At 39.4% G+C, this 19,733-nt stretch overlaps 1 long non-coding RNA gene across 1 annotated transcript in view; it reads left to right on the top strand.

The window, feature by feature from the left end:
- Positions 1–19,390, top strand: part of LOC133237813 (uncharacterized) — a 51,991-nt gene extending 32,601 nt beyond the window's left edge. Inside the window, exon 3 of the long non-coding RNA XR_009733368.1 lies at positions 18,987–19,390. This is a non-coding gene — a long non-coding RNA (uncharacterized LOC133237813). The remainder of the gene's footprint in view (positions 1–18,986) is intronic.
- The last annotated feature ends 343 nt before the right edge of the window (positions 19,391–19,733 follow it).

The following is a 19,733-nucleotide window of genomic DNA, read 5'->3' on the forward strand; positions in this document are numbered from 1 at the left end:
GGGAGGCCCAAGAAGCAGGGCGGGCATCCGAGACTGGAGCTCAGGCTGCTTCTGACGCGGCTGCTCCTCCTGCCTTCCCAGCAAGGAGGACCTGTTTTGTTCACTCTCAGAGGTTAACTGATGACTCAGAAACGCTCTACTTCTGTCCTTTCTCCTCAGCACGTTACTGCACAGCCGTTGGTAAAAGAGGAGATGAAGACTAAACTAGTGGTTTCTGAGGATTCTACTGAATCCAGTGATTATAAATAAAGCTCAGTAAGTAGAGATTGAAAAGAACTCTGTGCAGTATATTTGTTATTTGGCAGCTCTGTCTAGGGCCTCCCTGGTGGCTCAGACAGTAAAGAATCCACCTGCAGTGCGGGAGACCCTGGTTCGATCCCTGGGTTGGGAAGATCCCTTGGAGAAGGGTATGGCAACCCACTGCAGTATTCTTGCCTGGAGAATCCCAGGGACACAGGAGCTGGTGGGCTATAGTCCACGGGATTGCAAATAGTCGGTCATGACTGAGCAACACACACACACAGTCTATTGTAAGTCAAATACATGTTTCCATTTAGACTCTACAACTGAAGGAGGAGGATACACACACACACACGCGCGCACACAAGCAAACTCCACAGCAGTGGGGTCAGTCCTGCCGCAGTTGCTGTGGCTGTGCAATGATGTTCACACTAGCAAACGGCCACGGGGGGCACCATGGCAGCTGTACCTTATCCAGACAGTGGCCCTGGCATGACCGTGGCTTTCTTCTCTGCTACCCGGAAGACTTAATTTCTGTTCCTTCGCCGATGGGCAAAGTATCTTCTCAATGCAAGCATTATTCTTCAAACCTCAGGTCACAACCAGTAGTGAAATAATAGGTAACCAGCAACAGTTAAAAAAAAGAATGTGACAGAGGAGAAAAAATATCACTTCTATTAAATTTAAGTATTATTTCATGAGAACTTTGGAGTTTGTGTGTGTATGCTTGTTATTGTCTGTATATATGTGCTAGATTAGATGTAAAATCAAATTTTAATATGGAAAATGATGAAAGAAGCTTGAAAAACATTCTGAAATATATTTCAAGAGTCTGATTGTACTTTTTATTCACATGACAGGTTAAGGAATTCATGGACTTAAAACAATAAAGACATAACATCAGTAATTTTTGAATGGGTTCCATAAGCTTGATGTTACGAATAAAAATTATGTTTTTTTATTATGAACAAAATTTTGTTAAGAACAAAAATCATGTTCACCGTGAACCAAACTGAAGTCTTAGATTGTATGCTTAAAAAAACTGTATCCTAAGCTTTCACATGGCACGGTAATTTTCTCTCCATCAAAAACTTTGAAAATAGACAGGAAAATGTAAGAGAATGTGTGAGTATTAAGAAGGAAATCAACAACTGATACTTGTACTGTGTTATTCAGTTTACAAGCCACTTTCAGGTCCACTGGATCATTTGATTTTGTAAACAAACCTGTAAATAAGTAATGTTATTGGATATTTATGAGAAAGCTAGGATTCAGAGGTTATACCTTGCCCAACTTATGTATAACATATATAGAGCTCAGAAGTGGCTTGCTGGACTTCAAATCAAGGTCATGTGACTATTCAATGAATAACTGTTATCTTTAGAATTTGAGATGTATTCTTTCCTTTATTATCTTAAATTGAGTGTCATATGGACTGATTCATTCTTTTTTATGATCTCTTCTCTAAGTCTGTTGTAACTCAGAAAATGATTAATTTGATTTAAACATTTCAATATTAGCCCTTCGTATTGTGTCTCTCAGCAGTTCATGCCGATATTTAGATATATCTGGATTGCCAGATGATTGAAGAAATAAGATTTATTTATGATGAGACTGGTAGAATTTCCTAAAAATAATGTATTAAAGAACATGAAAAATACAGACACACAAACTTGGTCCAAAGAAGATGAGTTCATGCTGGAGGGAAGTGTGGATTCTGATTATATAACCATGTGTGCACTGAAGACTTCCTTTATTCCAGCCCATTTAAACCCCTTTCCTAATCCCAGGGCTAAGGAGCTTCATTGATGAGCGCATTAAAGCTAAGGTCACTTGAGAGTTTTGCTTTCCTCTCTGTGACATAGGAAATACATAGGTTCTGTGTAGGAGTGTGTAACCCTGTCCTTGATGTGGGGCAATTGCTGGAGCCCATTGGGTGCCATCAGGCTTCCCAGGTGGCTTCGTGGCAGAGAATCCGCCTGCAGTGTTGGAGATGTGGGTTAGATCCCTGGGTCAGGAAGATGCCCTGGAGAAGGAGATGGCAACCCACTCCAGTGTCCTTGCCTGCAGAATCCCACGGACAGAGGAGCCCGGCCGGCTACAGTCCACGGAGTCGCAAACAGTCTGACACAACTTAGCGGTTGAGCATGCATTGGCTTTACTAGTTTAAGCCGGTTTACGTGGGGTGAAAACAGAGAGAGACTATCAGCTTGTCTTGAAAGGAGTCCACAAGAACAGGGCGGCTGCTCTGAGCACGAGCGCCAACCGTGAACCGGGACACTCGCCGCAGCCGCGGAGCGCAGGCTGGGAGCGGGGGGTGCCACAGGGTGCAGAGCGCGGCTCACGGGAGTCGAGCTACTCAGGACTCTTGATGCGCGATGTGCTTACTTATTCAGCAGATACTACAACCGCAGTGCAGTGTTAGTTACTACGGATATAACCATAAGCCAGACAGACAGGGCTACTGCCTCCGCACCTCCAACCCCATGCGGATTAGAGTCTCTCCAAGAAAACAGAGAAGTGAGGAAATAATAGCACCCCCAGAGCTGTTTGTGCATAATTGGGGTTGAGTGGACGGAGGAGCCTGGTGGGCTGCAGTCCATGGGGTCGCTAAGAGTCGGACACGACTGAGCGACTTCACTTTCACTTTTCACTTTCCTGCATTGGAGGAGGAAATGGCAACCCACTCCAGTGTTCTTGCCTGGAGAATCCCAGGGACGGGGCAGCCTGGTGGGCTGCCGTCTATGGGGTCGCACAGAGTCAGACACGACTGAAGCGACTTAGCAGCAGCAGCAGCAGACTAGACTTCCTGTAATCAAGGGTCGGGGCAGAGCCGGAAGAGAGTGGTTTATTCCTGGTAATATGGTCCTGGTGTGCTCTCCAGATTAGTGTGACCTAGGAGAGTTATTACAGCTGTATTGCAGTGCTTGCTTCGTTCTGTATCTTACTATGGTGGTTTCTATGTAGGTATTTTCTCCCCACTAGTTTTGAATGTAGTTAAAGATAGGAAAGAATATCTTCTTTAAAGTCTTTGTGTTTCCCGCAGCAAGATGCCTAGGATAACTTAGCACAATGGAGTTTTGTTCAATTAAGTAATGGATGTTGTAAAGGATGATCTCAAGAGTATGTGCCTTTGAAGTGGACTTTAAAATTGTATCTTGATTATTTATATATCTGGTAAAAGAAGATTATTGCAGAGATGAAAAAGGAGGCATCTCTTCCCAGGCTAGGATTCCTGGAGGACATGAGACTCAGTGCTTACATCCTTCTGTAAGAGAAGCAATTTTGCCATTGTTGTGATTAAGAAAAACTAGTTTTAAATGAAAAAATTCACAACATACAGAGGACTCACCGAGTCTAAGTTGGAATTTGTTGTGCTTTATAGATGAGTTACTGAAGTTCCTCGTAAGTACGATATTACAAGATCTTTGGAACACTTAAATTCACAGAGATAATGCCTAGAGTATTCTATAGCACAGGCTTCCCAAATGGCAACCCACTCCAGTACCTTTGCCTGAAAAATCCCATGGATGGAGGAGCCCGGTAGGCTACAGTCACAAAAAGTTGGACATGACGGAGCAGTTTCACTTTCACTTTCCCTGGTGGCTCAGATGGTAAAGAATTTGCTTGCAATGCAGGAGACCTGGGTTCGATCCCTGGGTTGAGAAGATCCCCTGGAGAAGGGAATGGCTACCCACTTCAGTATTTTTGTCTGGAGAATTCCATGGACAGAGGAGCCTGGCAGGCTGCAGTCCATGGGGTCACAAAGAGTTGGACATGACTGAGCGACTAACACTTTCACTCCACTTTCATTCTTTAGCACAACCTACCTGTTTAACCAGAAAATGAGTTTTCCTTTAAAAACTTGTGGTCTGAAAAGATTTGGACATATTTTGAATGAAGTCATTGGAGTAGGTATTACTTTTCAATGAACTAAGTCTTAATTTAGGTTTATTTAGTTTTATTTCTACCGTATTATTTTTCCCTTGAGATAAATCTTGATTCACTCAACAAAATTTATCACAAGGCTTATTCCTTTTTTTTCCAATTTCATTTGAGGCAATCATTTTCTTGAAAATTTGGCTATTATTTCTGAGTACATTGTCAAAAAAGGCTATTTCATTTGAATTATTAGATTTTTACGTTTTAAAAAGTGCTTTAATATTTCTCTTAGTTTAGTCAGTTTAGTGATAGCTTACTCGGCTTTGATTTTTAACCCTAAGGAGTTCAGTTCAATGTGTTCTTGTTAATGTTCTTAACCATTAGTGAATAAATTCACTTATCAAAATTTTATTTGTAAATTAGGTAAAGAATAATATGATTTAAAAACTGTAGCTACTTTTTATAACCTCTCCAGAAACACATCATTTACTTGCCAGATAATGTTGATTTGAAATTTCTTAGTTACGAACGTACTTTCACATGGATATTATTCTCGGTTCCATTTCAGTGATTTTGATGTATGAGCTCACTGAACTCTACTGTGCATCTCCTACGCACAGAGAATGTGGGATTTTCTTTTCCGTAGTGAAGTTTTATCCTATTACATTTTATCCTCACGAGTGGCAAATGCCATGAGGAAGGCACAAATAAAATACTAATAGGAGTTCAAGGAGCTAATATTCATTTCAGTGAACATTTTAGAAAATAGGAGGCATTTGATGTAGGTCTTATGAAAGTGTCAGATTAAAACTGGTGGAGTGCAGGGGAGGATGGGTCACTCTAGGTGAGAATAGTATTAAACCCTCTCCTGAATCAACTGCTATTTCTCAAAGTATCATCAACATTCCAACCACCTCGTTTGGGATATTAGCTGGTTCTCAAGTGTATTTTTACCTTCACAGTATCTGTGCTTCTGTTTATTTTTATTTATTTTCTTTATACTTTTCTATAGTATTCATCATCTACTGTTGCTGTCACGATTCCCTAACCTGCCTAGAATTCTTGTAATTTTTCTTTACTCCAGTGACACCTGTTTGTATCTCTCATATGGCATTTTACTTCCAATATATATTTTTTAATTTGTTAATTTGACTAAGTCTGTTTTTCTACAAACTCTGAATTCAACTCTAAGCTATAAATATTATGACTTTATCTTTGCATTGCGTTTGTACAGTATCTAATATGTAGTACACATTTGATAAATTGGATAAATATAATTTTATCTTAAGTTGTTTGCTGAGGAGACTATCAGAATTTTAGAACGGTGTCATCTCATACACAATACTTACTCTAATATGGGGCCAAACAATTTGATATGATGGAGGAAGACATAAAAACTCTCTTGGACACAATTATTTCCTACTCTGGTGCTTTAAAATAACCATAAGAATTTATTCCAAAGCCTAAAATTAACGCATTAAATATACTATGTACTCAACCTATAATTGATAGGTAGCCTGTAATTGAAGTAAGATAGCTTCAAAGGAGTCATGTTTTCTTGAGGGGACTATATGTATATAGAAATTCTAGAGCTAATGGTTTAGTCTCCAGAATATATAAATAACTCTTGCAACTCAACAACAAAAAAGACAAACGATGCAATTAAAAATGGGCAGAGAAATTTAATGGATATTTCTCCAAATAAATCATGCAAATGGCCAATAAACACGTGAAAATATGCTCAATATCTTTAGTCACTGGGGAAATGAAAATAAAAACCACAATGATATATCACTTTATTCCTGCTAGGATGACTGTAATAATTACTTTCAAAACCTGGAAAATGAAGAGTATTGGCAAGTATATGGAGAAATTGGAAACTTCCTACATGGACGGTGGGAAAATAAAATGGTATACTTGCTGTGGAAAACAGCTTGGCCATATCTCTAAAAACAGGATTATCATATGACCCAGAAGTTCCAGTCTTAACTTTATACCAAAAAAAAAAAAGGTAAAAACATGCAAATCATAAACTAGCCCAAATTCAGAAACAACCCAAGTGCCTACCAACTGATAACTAAATAAATTAAAATGATACACCCATTTGATGGAATATTATACAACTATAAAAAGGAAGTACTGACACATGCTACAGTGTGGACGAACTTTGAAAACATTCTGCTAAATGAAAGAAGCTAGACCCAAAAGGCCACATATTGGATAACCCATTTTAATGAAATGTCCAGTATAGGAAAATTGGTGAATACTGAACACAGATTAGTAATTGCCAGAGACTGGGGGAAGGAGGAAATGGGATGTGACTGCTTAATGAGCATGTGATTTCCTTTTTGGCACAATGAAAATATTCTTAAATTAGAAAGTGATGATGTTTGTATAGCATTTTGAGTGTACTAAATGCCACTAAATCACAAACTTTACAATGGTTGGAATGGTGAGATTTATTTTACTTCAATAAAGAAAATAAATTTGAAAACCAGTCAAAACATCTTGCCTAGTTAACCTTGAAGAGGTAAGTGTGCTAAGATGAAGGTTTTCATCACATGGGCTCTTCAAGAAATATACTGGGTTCCAATTCTCATGTTCAAACTCACTCCAAAGTGAATCCTAATAATCCTAATGAAAATACTCTTTTGTAATGTTGGCAGATTTTTTTTTTATACATAGTGAAAACTTTTATATGTGGAATTAGCCAGCTAGACTCAGTTTGCTGCTGCTAAGTCACTTCAGTCGTGTCCGACTCTGTGCGACCCCATAGATGGCAGCCCACCAGGCTCCCGCATCCCTGGGATTCTCCGGGCAAGAACACTGGAGTGGGTTGCCATTTCCTTCTCCAGGACTTAGTGTAGATGATCCCAATTTCATTGGCAACATCCAAAGCGTCATAGTCAGGAGCCAGGTGAACATATGCCTTCTTCTCTCCATTGGGCCTGATCAGAGTATTGACCTTGGCCATGTCAACTGGCAGAATTTTTATGACTTGTGTGTAACCAATAGATTATGTCAAACATACAGCCTTGTGAGACAGTGAGAAGACCCGGATAAGCCTTTGAGAATAAAAAGGGATTAATCATTATGTGACAACTGGTGGAAACTGGAGTGTCCTGAGCAAATTGGAATGTGTTGTTGGCCCTAAGACTGCGTATCATCCAAACTCTGACATAGATGAGATAAAATTGTAGAGTAGAATTCAACCCGAATTTCATGCCTTCAATCCTTTGCTTCATGGTTGTTTTCGTCATTTGTTCATTCATTAAATAAATATCTATTTAGCCTCTATTTAGTGCTGTGTGTAGTGTGTGGGTGTGATCAGCCATGTCCGAGTCTTTGCGACCCCATGGACTGTAGTCCACCAGGCTCCTCTATCCTTGAGTTTTCCAGACAAGGATACTGGAGTAGGCTGCCATTTCCTACTCCAGGGGATCTTGCCAACTCAGGGACAGAACCCTTTGTCTCTTGTGTCTCCTGCTTCGGTAGGTGAATTCTTTACCACCGAACCACCTGGGAAGCCCCAGTTAAATGCTAGACAGTCAATTTATTCTTCAGCTGTAAGAGGCCTTCAGTGCTTCTGGACTTAATATTCCACTCAAAGGTTAAAGTGTCTGTCATAAAGTAATTTCAACAATACACACAGCTCTGCTGATGGAGGTACAGGGTGTAATCGAGTTCTCTGCAGTTTCAGCTTTGTTGTAACTTTGAAGGGTGCTTGTCAGTCCTGTCTGCCTCTGTTTGCCTCGTGCTTGCAATTGTCCTACGATTGTTTGCCATCAATACGTTTCTCCGTCTCTGCTCTGAGTGTCTAGTGTTTGAGGGGTCACTACGATTTTTCATTTTTCCTCTTTCATCTTCTCATTTCTGTCTTTCATATTCCTTGTATATTCTGCCTCTTGCTACATCTTTAAAGTGTGCTTTTGAGTGCTTCTGGGCTAGAGTAGTTCTAAAAGTCTGAGATTTCTGGGCATTTTTTTACCTGTGGATCATCCTTTAGTTGTATCTGGGGGAAATGATCTAATGTACAAGCATTCGAGTATTCAGGATGATCCAGGCGCTACAGTGCTTCACGTATATCATCTCATGAGCTTTATTAAATACGATCATCATTTTTCAGATGAAGAACTTGCAGATCTAAGAATTAAATACATTGCAAAAAATTAAGTCCAAACTCAAATCCAAGTCTTGTTTGATGTTAGAGTCATGCCTCCCACAATGCCTTGCTTTAAATAGTAAGAAATCTAAGAACTCTCATGTTAACTGTATACTTTCTTGAGCGAAGATTATTAACATTTTTTATAAGATTTTCCTGGGATCAAAATCAGAAAAATAATAAAAGAACATTAATTTAATATAGTACGTCTTTACATTTCATTGAAGAATGTCTTGCCTTTTCACTTTTGTTTTTTTTATGTTTGGAAATCCATGAATAGGTTTTAACATACTTTCATAGCTGTTATTTTTTGTGAGAGCAAGTTATGTGCTGCACTTTTTGAATGGCCTGTACTCTATTACTTTCTCTATGCTAATTTTCACTTGGTACAATTCTAGGTCATTGCCAAAAAGATAAGAATTGCTTTTCTTTCTAAATTTTAATGTATGATGGAATCTCAAACTTTAAAGTTAATATGGTATTTGTTGGGGTAGTGGGATACTAAACTAAGAGACTAGCCATTTAAAAATCCCAAGAGTTACAGCAGACCTGTAGAATTCAACGATAGTATTTTTTAATCCAAAAAATTTATTGAGCACCTATTATATGCCAGGAGCTGGAGATAGGAAAAGTCTAGCACTGGAAATAGGAACATTTCTTGGAAGTGTCCTTCTCACTCTGCCCACCACACCACAAAAAAGACCATAGACTGGGGAAAGATTTTGCAATACATATAGTGACTACAGGTTATCTTCCAGAGGACCTAAGGAACTTGAAAGAATTAATAAAAGAAGGGAAACAATGCATTTAAAAAATGGCTAAAAGACATGGAGTAATTCACAGAGGAAGAAATCTCAAAGGTATATAAAATAATCTCACAAGAAATTGAAGTGTAAATCAAAACTACAAAATACAATTTCACATCCATTGTATTAGCAAGAGTTTTAAAAATGTATCTTACAAATGTTGGCTAGAAAGGAGAGGAATGGGAATTGCTGATTGAAGTGTGAAATGACAAGATGACACACAATACTTTGGCGAACACTTTGTCAAGAGTCTTTCCAGGTGAAAATAAAAGTAGACGTCAGCAAGGAATTCAGCTTTTAGATGCATATTCTGACTCACATGCATAAAAATACATCGTGAAACAGAAATAAAGATCACCCTGAGACACTAACAAGAAAATGGACAAATACATCAGAACATGTTCTTTCACTGAAATAGTACATATCAAGTAATGTAAATAAATTAGAACTATATGTATCATCGTGAAAAAAATCTTAGGAACCTAATATTGAATGAAAATGAATTGCAGAAAGATAAATACAGTGGGATATCATTCATGAGGCACGAAACAGTTCATTGCAGTTTTTAAGAATGCATCTATTCATGGGAATATCTCAGGAGACGAGTCCTTGGTGGAGTAGGACTGGGAGGGTGTACACGTGCAGGCTGCAGTCACACTGTGGTGCTTCACTACTCAGCCTGGCTGAACAAAAATGTGCATTTCATTATTCGTTATGCATTGGCATATGTGAAGTATCACTAATGAAAATGGGAAAGTAGTGCTCAGATGATCTCTTTTCTGGTAGTATGATTTTGTACCTAGAAAACTCAAGAGACCTCAGTAAGGCTATTATACTTACACAGTTTTGTAAAGTTAAACTTTACAAAATAAAGATAAAGATAAACTTTATTCAACTCTAGAAGTTAATTACTAGACACGGAAATAGAAAAAAAAAATTCCATTCCCAATGGTAACAACACTCGAAATTTAACAGGAAAGAAGAAAACGTAACAGGAAATTTAACAGGAGAAGAAATTTAACAGGAAAAAAATCAGAGCCTTTAGGTAGAAAGCTATTAAATTTAACTGATGGCTATAAAATATTATATAAACACATGTAAGGACATGATGTGCTGTTAACAGGAGGTTTTATTGCCATTAAAATATTATTCCAAAATTGATATATTAAATAATGCAATTTCAATTATAACCCCAATTGATTTTTTACTGGAAAATTATATTACATTTTATAATAAATAACATATGCTTTAAAGTATCCAAAAAAGTATGGAAAAAAAAAAACTGGTGGTTGACTTCCACTTTAGACATTCAGTTCAGTTCAGTTCAGTTGCTCAGTCAAGTCTGAATCTTTGCAACCCCATGGACTGCAGCATGCAAGGCCTCCCTGTCCATCACCAACTCCCAGAGTTTACCCAAACTCATGTCCATTGAGTCGGTGATGCCATCCAACCATCTCATCCTCTGTCGTCCGCTTCTCCTTCCACCTTTAATCTTTCCCAGCATCAGGGTCTAGACATTAGATCATGTTATAAAATCAGTGTAATTAAGTCTCTCTTGTCTTGGTCTTTAAATAAGGAAACTGGTTGCAGGAAAAAACCAAGAATATTTAGAAATTAATTTCAGTGTAGATCAAAATTTGATATATGTAATAATGAAGATTAAATTTATTCATAATAGAATGTTTGAGTCATTAAATGGTGCTGGCATAGCTGATTATGCTTCTGGAAGAATAAAAGTACATACCTGGCTTTATTACACATGAAAACAAGTTCTGGATGAATTAAAGTTTTAATTGTTTAAAACATATATTAGAAAATAATTAAAAACCTATATTAGAAGATATCATCTGTAGGTGAAGGACGTATTCTTTCTCCAAACTGGAAATCTAGACTCTATTAAACAAAATGATATATATTTAAATCCCAAAAGATTTTTTTCTTAAATCCTGGGTACAGCAAAGGAATATATAGCCTAAACCAAGAGAGAAATAGTAGGTTTTGAAAAACAAGGTAACCAAAACCAATAATAGGAGCGGTTGCAAAATGGGAAAAACAAACTCTAATATCAAATTAAAGATGTGCAAAGAATGTAAGAAAACAATTCACAGAAGGGCAGCTGTATAAGTCCAGCATATAAATGTAAGGATGCTTAAATTCTCTAGCAGTCAGGGCAGGACTAGTGAATGTTACCATGAGCTATTTCTTTAAAACCAATTATACTGAGAAAATTTGAAGGAACTTATGTGGAATGTCTTCTGTTTGGCCTTCCAAATCTTCTCCATCCTTAACCAGCACGCTCTATGCCCTGACAGCCTTGTATGAATTGGTGGGTTTTTGACTCTATTGTCTTCTGGTCTCCAGATGAGTTTGTTCAGTGGGAAGCAGTAGCAGCAGACGCTGGGCGATAGAGAGCAAGTTATTTTCCAACTCCCTTCACCGAAGTGAAAGTGTTAGTCTCACTGTCGTGTCCGACTCTTTGCAACCCCATAGATTGTAGCCCATCTGGCTCCTCTGTCCATGGAATTCTCTAGGCAAGAATATTGCAGTGGATTGCCATGCCTTTCTCCAGGCAATCTTCCTGACCCAGGGATGGAAACTGGGTCTCCTGCATTGCTCATCCTTCAGCAAAGTCAAGTACTAATCATATGGCCTTTTCTGCTCCCTCCTTTTGCTTCATTAATTTTAAAGGTGATAAAACCATCTACCTCTAACAAATTCTGGTACAATTTCTTGTGAGTTCCCTTTCCTCCTGCCAACATCATTGAAAATATCTCTTTACTATATTCTCCTCAAATGACCAAATTTGAGAGTGACATCTGCTTAACACTTGTTGTGAGGACCAAGCTGGGGAAGAGCATTGCAATTGCTGAGCAAAAAGGGAAGGAGAGATCGAGAGATTTCCAGGCCAGAAAAGCTGAGAGCTCAACCAGGAAACCAGCTTTATGAAAAAGGGACTTCTCTAAACCACAAGAAAAAGACAACCACTAGAAATAAGAAAATTATAAAAGAAAATCTCATTGGTAAAGGCAGATACACTGACAAGTTACTACAGCAATCGCTTACAAAGCTAGCAGGAAAGTTAAAGACAGAGTAGTGTCATCCTTTCTATCCATAATATGTTGTTGAGGGATACACAGAATAAACAGATGTAAAAGATGTAAAACATGATGCCACCAGAGAGTGAAAATGCAGGCTGGTAAAATAAGTAGCTAAGAGATCAGCAATATATTGTTTATAATTGTTTGTTTGTATACTGTTTTGTTTGCTTAGTCGCTTAGTCGTGTCCGACTCTTTGTGACCCCTTGGACTATATAGCCCGTCAGACTCCTCTGTCCATGGGATTTCCCAGGCAAGAAAACTGGGATTGGGTTGCCATTCTCTTCTCCAGAGGATCTTCCTGACCCAGGGGTTGAGCCCAGGTTTCCTGCAGGCAGATTCTTTACCGTCTGAGTCATCAGGGAAGATGCTATATATAAACCTCATGGAACCCATAAATCAAAAATCTATAACAGATTCATATACAATTGAAAAAGGAATTCACATAACACCAAAGAGTCATCAAGTCACAAGGGAAGAGAGCAAAACAAGAATAAAGGAATCAAAGAACTGCAAAAGCAACCTTCAGTGAACAAAATGGCAATAAACACTGTCAATAATTGCTTTAAAGGTAGATGGACTAAATGTTCCAATCAAAAGGCAGATTGGCCGGTCTTTGTATGAATGGGACTTATTGTGGTGATCATTTTGAAGTGTACAGAGATAGCAAATCAGTATATTGTGTATCAGGAACTAACATAGGGGTTGTAGGTCAACTTCATTGGGTTGGCCAAAAAGTTTGCTTGGCTTTTTCCGTAACACCGTATGGAAAAACCCAGATGAACTTTTTGGACAATGCAATATTTCAAAAGCAAACTCATGAAAGAGACCATATTTGTGGTTACCAGAGGCTGTTTCAGAGAAGGCAATGGCACCCCACTCCAGTACTCTTGCCTGAAAAATCCCATGGACAGAGGAGCCTGGTAGGCTGCAGTCCATGGGGTTGCTAAGAGTAGGACACGACTGAGCGACTTCCCTTTCACTTTTCACTTTCATGCATTGGAGAAGGAAATGGCAACCCACTCCAGTGTTCTTGCCTGGAGAATCCCAGGGACGGAGGAGCCTGGTGGGCTGCCGTCTATGGGGTTGCACAGAGTCGGACACGACTGAAGCAACTTAGCAGCAGCAGCAGCTGCAGCAGCAGCAGAGGCTGTTTGTTGACAGATAAATCTTGAATTAAGTAGCACCCAGGACAGCATCAGGGGTGAATAAGACGTATACTTCTTTCATGGTACTTTTGAAATTTAGTTTGAGAGGTCCTATGTTAATTTTTATGTTTCTTCATATGCCCAGTCTTCTTACTAATCATCCTGCTTAATTGCACACTAAGTCACCTCAGTTGTGTCTGACTCTGTGACCCCATGCACTGCAGCCCTCCAGGCTCCTCTGTTCATGGGATTCTCTAGGCAAGAATACTGGAATGGATTGCGAGCCTAGCTTTAATTTAGAAGGAATTATCTAAAAATGATGCACTGTTCCTGGGGATGTTATGCTTCAGGTCAGAATCCTCTGGGAAGTGAATATCTGCAGCCTGGGGGAAGGTCTTTTAATTCCACTGCACTCCACCACCTGGAACAGGCAGTGCAGATTCAAAGTGTTTTAGAGAAGTCGGACTTGAACCCTCTCTGCTGAGGCTTCCCTGGTGGCTCAGATGGTAAAGAAAGTGAAGTGAAGTCCTTCAGTCCTGTCCTACTCTTTGCGACCCCATGGACTGTAGCGTATCAGGCTTCTCCGTCCATGGGATTTTCCAGGCAAGAATGCTGGAGTGGATTGCCATTTCCTTCTCCAGGGGATCTTCCTGACCCAGGAATCAAACCCGGGTCTCCCGCATTGCGGGCAGACGCTTTACCGTCTGAGCCATCAGGGAAGCCCATCCCTGGTGGCTCAGATGGTAAAGAACCTGCTTGCAATTCGGGAGATTTGGGTTCGATCCCTGGGTTGGGAAGATCCCCTGGAGGAGGGTGTGGCAATCCACTCCGGCATTCTTGCCTGGAGAATCTCATGGACAGAGGAGCCTGGTGGGCTACAGTCCACGGGGTCGCAAGAGTTGGACACGACTGAGCGACGAAGCACACTACTGAGGCCAATTGATCAATACTTATTAAATCACCAAATTTAGTAGCTGCTTAATCTAAAAAAAGTTCCTCTCTTAAAAGTTTCCTGCTATTTCAGTCCAATAACCGGTAATTCAGTCTGAGTAAATGATCTGAAGATACAAGGAGTAATTTATGAGAAAGAATAACTTCCACTTTCTTTATTTCTGCACTTGTTGGACATAAAACACCCGTTGTCAACTTACATATTTTGTAAAATTGGTGTTTTTTTTAGTATGAATCTTCCTTCTTTTCTTTTTCCACTTTTGTTCTTTTCATTTTTTCTTTTCTTTTGTAAAAGAACAAGTAGAAGGTAGGTATTTTCTCTTGATTTGGATTTAACAATAGAAAAGTTTTCCACAGGGATAAAAGGAATGGCAGAGAGATAACACTGCCGATACCTCTGAGATATTGCTGGGTGATGTTAGCCATAACATTTTATTTTCTGTCTTGCCTTGGGTTGGAAAATCACTTTCAGACCACTAACACTAAAGATGTGAAGATGGTTATGGAAATTGCAACTGTATATTACACATTCCTTCACAGTCCATTGAATTTCTGGTTTTTATGCTCTGAGACATTTTCTCTATTGGAGGGCAAAGGAATGATAGGGTTTTATCTTCTGATAATGCTAAGCTATAATACTGACCCTTATCTGCTGTCTTGAAACTCTAAGTAGACTTCCATAGTCAAAGCTCTGGTTTTTTCCAGTAGTCATACATGAATGTGAGAGTTGGACCATAAAGAAGGCTGAGCACTGAAGAATGGATGCTTTTGAACTGTGGTATTGGAGAAGATTCTTGAGAGTTCCTTGGACAGCAAGGAGATCAAACCAATCAATCCTAAAGGAAATCAGCTCTAAATATTCATTGGAAGGACTGATGCTGAAGCTGAGGCTCCAATATTTGGCCACCTGATGTGAAAAGCCTACTCACTGGAAAAGACTCTGATGCTGGGAAAGATTAAGGGCAGGAGAAGAAGGGGGCAGCAGAGGATGAGATGGTTGAATGGCATCATCAACTCAATGGACATGAGTTTGAGCAAGCTCCTGCTGAAGGAAGGGAGGGCCTAATGTGCTGCAGTCCATTGGGTCACAAAAAGTCAGACACAACTCAGTGACTCGACAACATCTGCTATCTTGACACTCAAAGTAGGCTTCCTAAAATGCCTATCTTTGATACATTCTGTGTCTTTTTGATATCATAAATCAAGTGTGTTCCATTTTGATAGGTAGACAAATAATCTCTTTAAATAGTAGGATAGAGGTACCAGCTACAATGTAGAACAGTCTTATTGGCTTATATACTTTATATCAGTGTAATTCTATTATGGAAACTTATATAGCAAAATGGCTGTCTGAGGAGGCATTACAAATAGCTGTGAAAAGAAGAGAAGCGAAAAGCAAAGGAGAAAAGGAAAGATATTCCCATTTGAATGCAGACTTCCAAAGAATAGTAAGGAGAGATAAGAAAATCTTCCTCAGTGATCAATGCAAAGAAATAGAGGAAAACAACAGAATGGGAATGACTAGAGATCTCTTCAAGAAAATTCAAGATACCAAGGGAACATTTCATGCAAAGAGGGGCTCGATAAAGGACAGAAATGGTATGGACCTAACAGAAGCAGAATATATTAAGAAGAGGTGGCAAGAATACACAGAAGAACTGTACAAAAAAGAGCTTCACGACCCAGATAATCACAATAGTGTGATCACTGACCTAGAGCCAGACATCCTGGAATGTGAAATCAAGTGGGCCTTAGAAAGCATCACTATGAACAACGCTAGTGGAGGTGATGGAATTCTGGTTGAGCTATTTCAAATCCTGAAAGACGATGCTGTGAAAGTGCTGCACTCAATGTGCCAGAAAATTTGGAAAACTCAGCAGTGGCCACAGGATTGGAAAAGGTCAGTTTTCATTCCAATCCCAAAGAAAGGCAATGCCAAAGAATGCTCAAACTACCGCACAATTGCATTCATCTCACATGCTAGTAAAGTAATGCTCAAAATTCGTCAAGCCAGGCTTCAGCAATACGTGAACCATGAACTTCCAGATGTTCAAGCTGGTTTTAGAAAAGGCAGAAGAACCAGAGATCAAATTGCCAACATCCGCTGGATCATGGAAAAAGCAAGAGAGTTCCAGAAAAACATCTATTTCTGCTTTATTGACTATGCCAAAGCCTTTGACTGTGTGGATCACAATAAACTGTGGACAATTCTGAAAGAGATGGGCATACCAGACCACCTGACCTGCCTCTTGAGAAATTTGTATGCAGGTCAGGAAGCAACAGTTAGAACTGGACATGGAACAACAGACTGGTTCCAAATAGGGAAAGGAGTACGTCAAGGCTGTATATTGTTACCCTGCTTATTTAACTTCTGTGCAGAGTACATCATGAGAAATGCTTGGCTGGAAGAAGCACAAGCTGGAATCAAGACTGCCGGGAGAAATATCAATAACCTCAGATATGCAGATGACACCACCCTTATGGCAGAAAGTGAAGAGGAACTAAAAAGCCTCTTGATGAAAGTGAAAGAGGAGAGTGAAAAAATTGGCTTAAAGCTCAACATTCAGAAAACTAAAATCATGGCATCTGGTCCTATCACTTCATGGGAAATAGATGGGGAAACAGTGGAAACAGTGTCAGACTTTATTTTTTGGGGCTCCAGAATTACTGAAGATGGTGATTGCAGCCATGAAATTAAAAGATGCTTACTCCTTGGAAGGAAAGTTATGACCGACATAGATAGCATATTGAAAAGCAGAGATATTAGTTTGCCAACAAAGGTCCGTCTAGTCAAGGCTATGGTTTTTCCAGTAGTCATGTATGTATGTGAGAGTTGGACTGTAAAGAAAGCTGAGTGCTGAAGAATTGATGCTTTTGAACTGTGGTGTTGGAGAAGACTCTTGAGAGTCCCTTGGACTGCAAGGAGATCCAACCAGTACATCCTAAAGGAGACCAGTGTTGGGTGTTCATTGGAAGGGTTGATGCTGAGGCTGAGACTTCAATACTTTGGCTACCTCAGTATTCATATAATCGAGTATTGACTCATTGGAAAAGACTCTGATGCTGGGAGGGATTGGGGGCAGGAGAAGAAGGGACAACAGAGGATAAGATGGTTGGATGGCATCACCGACTTGATGGACATGAGTTTGGGTGAACTCCGGGAGTTGGTGATGGACAGGGAGGCCTGGTGTGCTGCGATTCACGGGGTCGCACAGTTGGACACGACTGAGCGACTGAACTGAACTGTTACTACAAATTCTGAAAGGAAATTAGTTTCAAAGAAATTAAAATTAGTATAAAGTTAATAAGTACAGATAATAAGCCCAGCATCATATCCTGTTCCAAAATTTTTATTATCAGTTTATTATCAGTGTAGTTCTACTTAAGAATTGGGAAAAAAAGAAAAAAAGCTAGCACTGATTTGGTGGGAGGAGAAGGGGATGACAGAGGATGAGACGGTTGGATGACATCACCGACTCGATGGGCATGAGTTGGTGATGGACAAGGAAGCCTGGTGTGCTGCAGTCCATGGGGTCACAAAGAGTCAGACACGACTGAGCGACTATACTGACTGACTGACTGATTTTCCCAGGCAGATGTATTTTCAGAGTACAGATATGACACTCCTATAATTGGAAGATTCTCACTGGGAATGCATCTAAAGTCACATCTACAGAACACCAGATGCATGGGGTTCAGAAAATGAGTGGGCTTTTCCCAGAAGCTAACAGGCCAGTTAAAAGGACTGATGTGTCCTGTTTCTCCAAGAATAAAAGATGCTTTATTGAAAGACAGATAAATTCATAATCTTTCACTTCATATTCCTTAACTACAAGTTCAGTTGACACCTACAATTTTAAGTTAATCAAAACTTTAATTTTTCTAACAGTTCATAATTAGGCAACATCTCCAACTCTGGCTCTCTAAGACAACTAGAGAATTCTCCAAAAATGTATTATTACTTAAATAATATTATTAACAATAATTATGTGATTATTGTGTGCATTATATGAAAATTATATGCTGAAACTCCAGTACTTTAGCCACCTCATGCGAAGAGTTGACTCATTGGAAAAGATTCTGATGCTGGGAGGGATTGGGGGCAGGAGGAGAAGGGGACGACAGAGGATGAGATGGCTGGATGGCATCACTGACTCAATGGACGTGAGTCTGAGTGAACTCTGGGAGTTGGTGATGGACAGGGAGGCCTGGTGTGCTGCAATTCATGGGGTCGCAAAGAGTCGGACACGACTGAGCGACTGATCTGATCTGAACTGAAGAACTCTCATGTGATCTTTGCTAACCATCTTGAATGCAATGAAGACTACTGTTTTAAGACATCAAGGATGAGCACATTAGCGAGTGTGCTCCTACTACTTTACCAGAGATGTATTTTCTCTTATATGTATGAGACTGCCTAGTTTAACCTACCTCTTAGTATGAATGCCTGAATTCTACTCATCTCAGCACTGTGTTACACTGATGGTTCATGATTATGATTAAGACTACGTTTGTCTTAAAATCATTAGACTAATTAAACTATGTAGGCAGTTTTGGCTTAGATCAGACTATCGTTCTCAAGCTGGGTTTTCATCTTTACATGAAATAGTGCTATAACCACATGTGGAAGAGAGTAATCATGCTTTTGCTTCCATTCTCCTGAGTGACACAAATTATTTCGTATCTCTTCTCTACTTCCAGTAAATTTCACATTCAGTTCCAAAGCAGATTTTGTCAAGTTCAGACGGAAGAAGAACAAGGACGCTAATGATGGGGAGCAGAAAAGTGGCACAATCAGCCATGCCGTGATTGGGGCTCTCAGGCTCCAGCTGCGCCTTCTTTGGAACATGGCTTGCAGACTCCAGAGGACACTCGAAGAGTGGCTACTTAAAACTGTACGTCAAAAAGCTTCATGAACCACAAACATGCACGTAGATAGCCATGCACAATAAATAATGTTTTGTTCAGAAAATAATGCTGGAGCCAAAAACAAAACTTCCTCTTCGACCTATGCCAAGAAATGGCGTTTACATGTGAGTCTATTGGTAGTTCAAGATTTTAGAGGTCTGTAGGTTGCAAAATAAAGTTCTTTAACATTTTTTTCATCACTTTATGTGCCTAGGTATTTATTATTTCACATCCCTGTTTTTCCCTCATCTGTCTTTTAACAATTTTTTATTCTTCATTTTCTCTCTAAAACTGGTCATAATGCAGAAATAAGGTAGCATTTAAGTTATTTTGATTTTGTTCATTAAAAACACATGTATGTGCCCCTAAAAGTTACTACTTCCTTTTTGCTGCTTATTATTTTGTTCAACATACATGAGAAATAAACATCTTCCATAGCTATTGTACGTACAAATTTTTGTTTCAGATTCTCTCTCTGCCCTGGACAGACACATTCACACATACATAAGGAGACATAAGAGACGAGGGTTCGATCCCTGG

This window comes from Bos javanicus, chromosome 24 (assembly GCF_032452875.1).
Source record: "Bos javanicus breed banteng chromosome 24, ARS-OSU_banteng_1.0, whole genome shotgun sequence".
NCBI lineage: Eukaryota > Metazoa > Chordata > Mammalia > Artiodactyla > Bovidae > Bos > Bos javanicus.